Source organism: Oreochromis aureus, linkage group 7, assembly GCF_013358895.1.
Source record: "Oreochromis aureus strain Israel breed Guangdong linkage group 7, ZZ_aureus, whole genome shotgun sequence".
NCBI lineage: Eukaryota > Metazoa > Chordata > Actinopteri > Cichliformes > Cichlidae > Oreochromis > Oreochromis aureus.
In genome coordinates, this window is record NC_052948.1 from 13762805 (window position 1) to 13771126 (window position 8322).

Consider the following 8322-nt stretch of genomic DNA (forward strand, 5'->3'; position numbering starts at 1 on the left):
GTCTTCTAATGAGCATCCTTGAACGGGGAAATGGAGGGGGAACACAATAATAACACTATTATCCATGGTCCTGACAGAACAGGAAATACTATGTAAAGTGCACAATCTAGAAGAAAATGTCATTCATTTGTCAAGTTCAAAGATGAACAGGGACCTTTGGGATTCAAACAACTTTCCTCACAGTCTGTGAACTACCACAGAAGAAGTTGCAGTACTTTTCAGATTCAGGATTCATAGTTCTTTATAATTCTGTAAAGACCTGGACTGAATGTATTTGAAATGTTTGGACATTTGCATTTATCTATCAGTATATTGACTTAACATTAATTTAGAAAACAAATTCAACTCATTTATTAAGTGTGAATAGAAAACATTTTTTGAGCTTTCCAGATCTTGTTTGTGTATGTGTGTGTGTGTGTGTGTGTGTGTGTGTGTGTGTGTGTGTGTGTGTGTGTGTGTGTGTGTGTGTGTGTGTGTGTGTGTGTGTGTGTGTGTGTGTACCCCGCCTCTCACCCAGATTGCTGCGATCTGCTCAAACACCCCAGTGACCCCAAGCTGGATAAGGAAAATGGATGGATGGTTTGAGCAAAACACAGATATGATATAAGGGTTTTGTTACATTCTTTGATGAAATTAATGACAGTAATCAACAAATTACACTGCGAAAAACGGCAGCTGTTCCCTCCCACATCTGGGGTTCTCTGAGTTTTCCACATAGATCTGAAGTAAATGACTCAACTCACTAAACTAGTCTCTGCCGTTCAGTGTGGCAGCTGAGCTTTAAGCTGGACTTTGTGGCCTGCCCAGCCCTGTTCTGGTTAAAAATAATAAAATGTGTCTGTAGCCAGGTGATGTCATACTTGGCATAATATTTTATCATGGATTTTAGAAGGGTTAGATTTACCAGCATTGGGGAAACATTAAAAAGTACAGTGGTTCACACTAACTGCCTGTGCTCTCTGTAGTGTTTCCCATCTCACCCCCTCCCGACTTCATGCTGTAAACTCCTACTGTTGGTGCGCAGCACTGAAAAGAGATAAAAGAAAACCTTAAAGAGAGTATAAACTCAAACCATTAAACAGTGCATTTAGGCAGGACTGGAGTTTGTTGTTCTCGAAGCAGCGTGCTTACTTATTTCGTGTTTAAATATGGAATACTGAATTATAAGTAAGGTGGACAGAGACCATTTGCATGTGAATGCTATGCTAGTGTGAGTTTATGATTTCTTCCTGAAGTGTGAAAATCCACTTACTGCCAGTAGTTTTTGGCTCGAATCCTCATCCTGTGGAACAGTGTTTTCATTTTTACGTTGCTGGTATGGATGGCCACGGGCGGTCCAGTGCAAAATTTTTGAAGAAACATTTAAACGTTTCAAATTAACCGAGTGCAAATATGCAGATAATTATGCGTCTGTAGTAGTTTAATTTTGTAATTGCAGTCAACTTATACTGTAGGCAAACTATAGAAACATATTAAAAATACATGGCATCAGTTATGGTTTAATACATTTCAGTGAGTGTGCTGTTAAGTGTGGGCTTGATGGAGGCAGTTTGCAACAGGAAAGTCCCCTGTGGATAGCTTGGGGCCCTGGGGCAAGATGGCGCCCACACAAGAAAACCTGTGGTACCATGTGGATATGACAGTCAATAATTATGTTGCATGTTGATGTTTAAAAAAGTGCAATCAAACAGAGAAGGGGAAGAAGAGAGGGCGTGTGTTGAGCCAAGAAAGGCTACAGCTTCAACACCAAAGGGCTTGTTACCTTTGCTCTGAAAGAAGCTTTTTATTACCAACCATGAGGAATCTGGCATTTAAAAGAAAATCTCACTAAGAAGATTTAATCTGGTGTATAAAATGTGGTCTTTCTCCACAGAAATTATTAGAAAAAAGTAATAAAAATGAAAGATCTCATTGTCAAAAATATTCTTCATGTTTGTCTCCCGCGTGTTTTAAAGATCTGCTGGATTTTTCCTTTTGGTTTCCTTTAAATGAGGTAACAATCCACACCATACATATTATTTTATGTTTGTTCCATGACTATTAAGACCACGCCAAAAAGAAGATACTCCCAACTCGCAACTTCCTGGCTGTAAACAGCTGAAGACTTTGTTTATTTATTTTATTTTTGATAGTGCATGTGTATGTGTGTGTTTGCGTGTGGGCAGGGATGACGGAGTTGTGTGCCGATCATGTTTTATAGTTGTGACTCTTTTCCCAGACTTTAAGTTTGTGTTTGTAGCCTTTGAGGTGTGGATTAGTTTGACTGTTGAGTCAGGCCCATGCGAGGGCCGAGAAGGTCAACCCACAGAGAGGCCCACGTAAGCAGGCTCCAGTGCTGCTGAATGGGCCGATAATGGCCTGGATCAGAAGGAATGTGTTCATGGAGCCTTGCTACTGACAGCCGGACCCTGGGGACAAGAATTACTGAGACTGATACTAAAGAAGATGACAAAAACAAAACCTCCGGCACTGTCTCCCCGGACTCCTTGTCTCCACTACGGCTAAATGAATCAAATTGCCTCAAATTAAAGATTTAACTATACTTCTTTGCCCTCGGCTGTTTTATTTTTTCTCCCTCCAGTTTCATGAAACAAAAGCACTTTTCACGGCATCGCTGAATTAAAAAAACAGAGTCTAGGTAAGCTTTGTGATGTTTGGAACTGTTTACCTGATTTTTGTGCAAAGAAATGGTTATATAACTTGGATAATTATATGAGGAAAGGGGAACAAAATCTTTGTGTGTTTTAAAAATGCAGCCTTGTTCTGTAACAAATAGGCAAAAGAATTATGTAAGTATAAGCTCATAACCCACCAGTTTTTCTGGTTTCTATGTACAATATGAAGCAAGATAGCTATTTTTCCACTGTACCTTTCCTAACTGTCTTCAATTCTTGTAAATTATGATGGTGTTGCAATCACGGCCATGATCCCTAACTGCTGTTTGTCAGGATTCACTTTTGTTTTTCATTTTTCTGTAATGATATATATCCATAAATAATTCCTACTTGTTACCTTCTTTCTGAAGGAAGATTTACTATTTATTTCCATGATGAGTTAAAATCAATACATACAAATTATAGATCACACTCACATGCATAAAAAAACATAAACACATTAGCTTAATTAGAATCTGCAGTTTTACTGTCCATTTATTCTGACGCAGTGTCATACGTGCCTTTCTACTGACATTTGAAATAACATGAACGATATTTAAATATTCAGTTGACAGTTTCCTGTGCTAAACTGGTTTTGAGCACCATATTTAATAATGTCACATCATTATTACGATTTTTCCTATTTCAGGTAAACTGTGTTACAGTAAGATCCACCTAATGTTGTCAGTCAGTCTAACACCGGTGTGTTCGCCAAAGCATACATTAACACCTTTGATCAGTTAAGAAACCACTGAGCTGAGCTCACCTTCAAGTAAAACTGCAAATGAATCAGTCCCATATTTGATCGCAAACAACTCTCCAACCACATCAAGGAGATACTCTGTGTGGTTGATATAAAGCTTCTTAAACATCATATGAATTATCAATGACATATGGGGTCATTGTGAGTATGCTTCAGTTGACAAATTTGTCTTGCATCAGATGCATCACTTGTATAATCTATCTTTCTGCCGTGTATGAGTCGCTTGCCCACTTTGTCTGAAATGCAGTCAGAGTTGAGCTGGTGTGACCACTGCAGTATTACCCAGGGGTCTCCAGGGGTGCATGGGACTGGGCCTTCACAGGGAGAGGGGAAGGCCAGGGGACAGGCCTGTGTGAACAGCTGTGCCCTGTTTTAGATCCTCGTACTCAGTTACCTCTTACTCTTTGAAGAAGTCTTCCCTTACACACTTTCACACATGCAGCATGCATTAGTGGAGCAGGGCTCAGACACAACTGCACAATGAAAAGTTCAAATGCCAGAACTTTGATTTCTCAATTAAAGTAAGGTCCATGTTTGCTTGGGGTTTTTTGTTGTTGTTTTGTTTGGTTTTTTGTAGCTTTAAGATAGCACTTTAAATAATCTGTTGTTTCAATAAAAAACAATTAATAAGGCATATTGCCTATGAATGTTTAAAAACATGAAAAGCCACAGGTTGTTTCAGGCAGCATGTATCATATAGTCATTGTTCTACTGTAGCACTTTGCCATTATAAGAGGACATGCATATCGCAACAAGTCCTATTTTATCAAATGCACAACAAAAGTCACTTAAAAGAAAAAAGAAAAAACATCCGCTCTGCCTGATAATCACAGTTTCTCATGTAGGAACCTCTTACAGTCCATCGTGGAGCTGTAAATACCATTTTTGCATTGGCCTACTCTTGTTGGTATCACATTGGCATGATATGTGCTGCTATGAGCTTTTTCATTCTTAATACATGTTTAAGAAGAACTTCTCTTTGTTCCTTTTGAAATTAAATATGTCCTCCATACGTGAACTGAATTAAGTGTGCAGTTTGCAAACTGATTTTACTGGCATTGAAGTGTAAAACTACAAAGTTCAGGGGCATTTCAACCGACCGGTGTTTAAACAGATGGGCAGTCTAATTTATTAATGAAGAGTCACTGCTGGTAGCTTTCGATGTCTGCCATTGATCCAGAATTATACATTGACAAATGCATGATGATACTCAATGACTGCAAGAGTAAATGTCGGTGCATAAATAGAATAAAATAAACAGAAATGAAACAGCATTGATATATAATACACTTGAATAAAACAGATTGTCAAGTTGTTTTGAAATCATTACTGGCATTTCTTATTCCAAAAGTGTTCGCTGTCTTCTTTGGTGAACACAAAGTAAACAATTGTTTTCAAAAATGCATGCCATCATATAAACAAATCATACAAATATATAAAAAACTGAAATCCACAAACTGGTTGCTTTGGTACGCATTTTTTAACACAAATACAAAAAATTATTTCAGCGTGAAAATCCAACCTCTGCCTTGATGATATCCCAGTGTCCTGTTGATTTAAAGATATTCACACAGGTTCATTAGTTAACTCGCTGTAACAGTGACCGAGTCAAGACCCTCTCCCAGGGTCACTGGATCATCGGTATGTAACTTACGCTGTACCAAATTTAAAGCATCTAATATGTCTGCATGCTCCTGATGCTTTCAGAGGTTTGCTTCACATGAATCTGTTCCAGCAGCGAGCATGGCAGAGCAGACAGCCTCACTGACTTATGAGCCAGCTGGGTCTTCTTTTGTCTTGACTGAAAATTGCATGATTCAAATGAAGCAGTACTCTGTAATAACAGTTTTCTTTTCCTTGTCTGACATGTGATTGAGTTACAAAAGGGAATGCATTTGCAACAGGTGCCTCTAACACAGTGCAGGCATGAGGGCCTCCACGTCTACCCTCAGTAACCTCCCCCTGCCCCAAAGCCCTGATCCTGCCAGGGAAATCTGATTCCAGTTCAGACACTGGCACAGTATGCTGCTGCAGCCAAAGCCTGGAGTCTCCACTGGAGCAACCCGGAGAGCTTCAGAGGTGTTCAAGTGAAAGCTGCATGTGTTTATTATGAAGTTTTTTTAAAAGTCAATGTGTCCATAGTTCCTGTTATAATACTGGAATAAAGAAACTCTTTATATAAGAGATACAGTTTTATATTTAAGCCTTAGATTACATATGTTCCATTCAAACATTACTAAGATAGTTATCAGGTTAAAGTACACTTAATATGAGTTAAAAATTTGTCTTGTTTAACATTTTAGCACATTACCAATGGTTGACTTGAGCATGGTATAATTTAATTTCCATGACAAGTTTAATATTGGGTTTAAACTTTAGTTACTAAGCTTTCTATTGCCAATCAGCAGTGTTTACTACTAAACTTTTAAGTCTTGAATTATGTTTTTTTTTATTCTTACAAAGCCAAATCAAAGTAATAACTCACTTAAATTAAACTTGCGCCAGTAATTGATAACAGATGGTTAAGGGCAATTAGGGAATACTGGGTATATTAGTGTAACATTATGCCTGACTTCAGTCAAAATGGGTAGTAGGGTAAGTAGTTGGTAGAACTCTACATTGAAACAGGAAATCCATGTTATTTGCAGCCTGTCTTGACAAGACAAGAAACTTGAGATTAGGAGGTGCCGAATCGTGGGGAGGTCAGTGCGTAAGGGTTCGCCTGTTGTGTCTCCAGCCAATGTGAAGGCCACTGCCTCTACACATGTAATTTCTGTTTACTAAAACAAGCTGCTATAGCAGCTTTGCAAGTTCTAAAAAGCAGAGAGGGTTTTCTAAAATAACTACGAAAACATATTAGTACGTGTTGCTTCACTAGTACATAAATAGCAAGGGTTTCTGAAACTGACATCCAAGCACCCACAGTATGGTATTGCAGTCCCATTTTCCCATACTGATACCAGTGTATAGTTCAAATGCTTAGTTAAAATATTGCAAAAGTGTTCCTATACTGTTTAGGAATTACACCATTTTACATGGTTTCAAAAGACTGTCAAAAGTAGCTGGACAATTTACCTACAAGCAGTTTCATAGACCGGTGAGGCCTGCACCCTCATTCTATGACACATTAAGCAGATAAAAAGATCTCGAGTTGATTCCAAGTGCTGAAACTGGAATTGGTAGCTTTTCACTGGAATTCTCAATATGAGGCCCAAAGAGATGCCAATGCAAGATAATGAGCTCTGAAAACTGAAATAAGTTCATCAGCGACTCAGAAAAATCTCTAGGAGTGTCCAAATCAACAATTTGGTAAGGTATTCAAAAGAATGCATGCAGTGTCCATCTCGGCTACACCGAAAACCTGTTGTTGTGTCCATGTTCTTGCTTAAGTAAAACAACTTCACAACATCTAACACATCTAAGGCGAGCACACTCTTGAGGAGTTGAGAGTATCACTGTCAAAGTCTACAATCAAGAGACAACTTCATAAATGGATATCCAGAGTTTTTACACCAAGGTGCAAACCACTGGTTACACTAAAGATCAAGAAGACTAGATCAGACTTAATTAGAAAACATCTAAAAGAGCCTGTACAGCTCTAAAATAAATCTTTGGACAGATGAAACCAAGATTAACTTGTACCAGAATGATGGGAAGAGAAGAGCGTGGAAAAGGAGATAAACAGATCGCGATGTGAAGCGTACCACATCATCTGTCAAACATGGTGAACCCATGTGAATTTATGGCTGTTAGCGGAAGTGAGTCACTAGTGTTTATGGATGATGAGACTGTTGATAGAAGTAGCAGAATGAATACTAACATTTCCAGGGCTATACTCTCTGCTCAGATTCAGTCAAAACTGATTGGACTACATTCCACAGACCAAGTAGATAATAACCCAAACCATACTGCAAATGCAACCCAAGAGTTTCTTGAGGCAAAGAAATGGGATACTCTTCAATGGCCAATTCAGTCACCTGGTCTTTGTCATTTACTGGGGACAAAACTGAATGCATAAAGACCCACAATCAAGTCCTGGCAGAGCATCTCAAGACATGACACACAGCGTTTGGTGAGGTCCGTGGGTTCTAGACTTCAGGCATACTTAAAGACCAAAATATCCAAAAGTAAAGTTGTGTTGATCTGAACACCCAAAGCAGCCAGAAAACCAGCTACATGGCCCTGAGCCCAGTATAATGTGTAAGTTCTATATATAAGAATGTTTCTAACTTAATATAATTCTTACATATTTAAATACTTAAACTACGAGTTTAAATTGGGAGCATTTTGGTGCTTTGAATCAAAGCTAAAACTTCATCATGTGTGAATTTACTGTGATCAGCACTGCTTTTATTTCCACCCAGCAAGGCAATGCATGCGATGTCATCACAAAACTGCAGAAAAACTGTATTTTCAGTAAGAAAAAATTCCTAATGAGGTCAATGGGTCAAAGATTAGGTCTAATGCAAGATCGATCGTCCTGTCCGTCATCCTATGTAAATGCAATTGCAGGGTTTCCATGTTCATGTAGTTTTATTATTTATTCATGCCTGTTTAGGTGAAGACAGACTGAAAGATGAGTGTCAGCATCATTATTTTTGTCTTATTTCTTTTATGCTATGTTGATGCTTTGTCTTCACTCTTCATAATCTCATAAACTTTATTAGATTATTTTCTAAAAATTTCTAGTTAAATTCCATGTTTGTGGCTCAATAAAAAAAATGAAGTAGAAAACAAAATAAATAACGAAAATAATCAGACTTTTCAGCGGAGAAATAAAAGCACATATTGGTGCATATGAGCTTCTCAATTGTTTGTTTGTTTTCGCTTTCTGTAAAAACTTTACATACTAAGTGCAGTGGGTGTAAATAAGTTTTTGTAACTTTAACTTAAAAAGAGAGATGG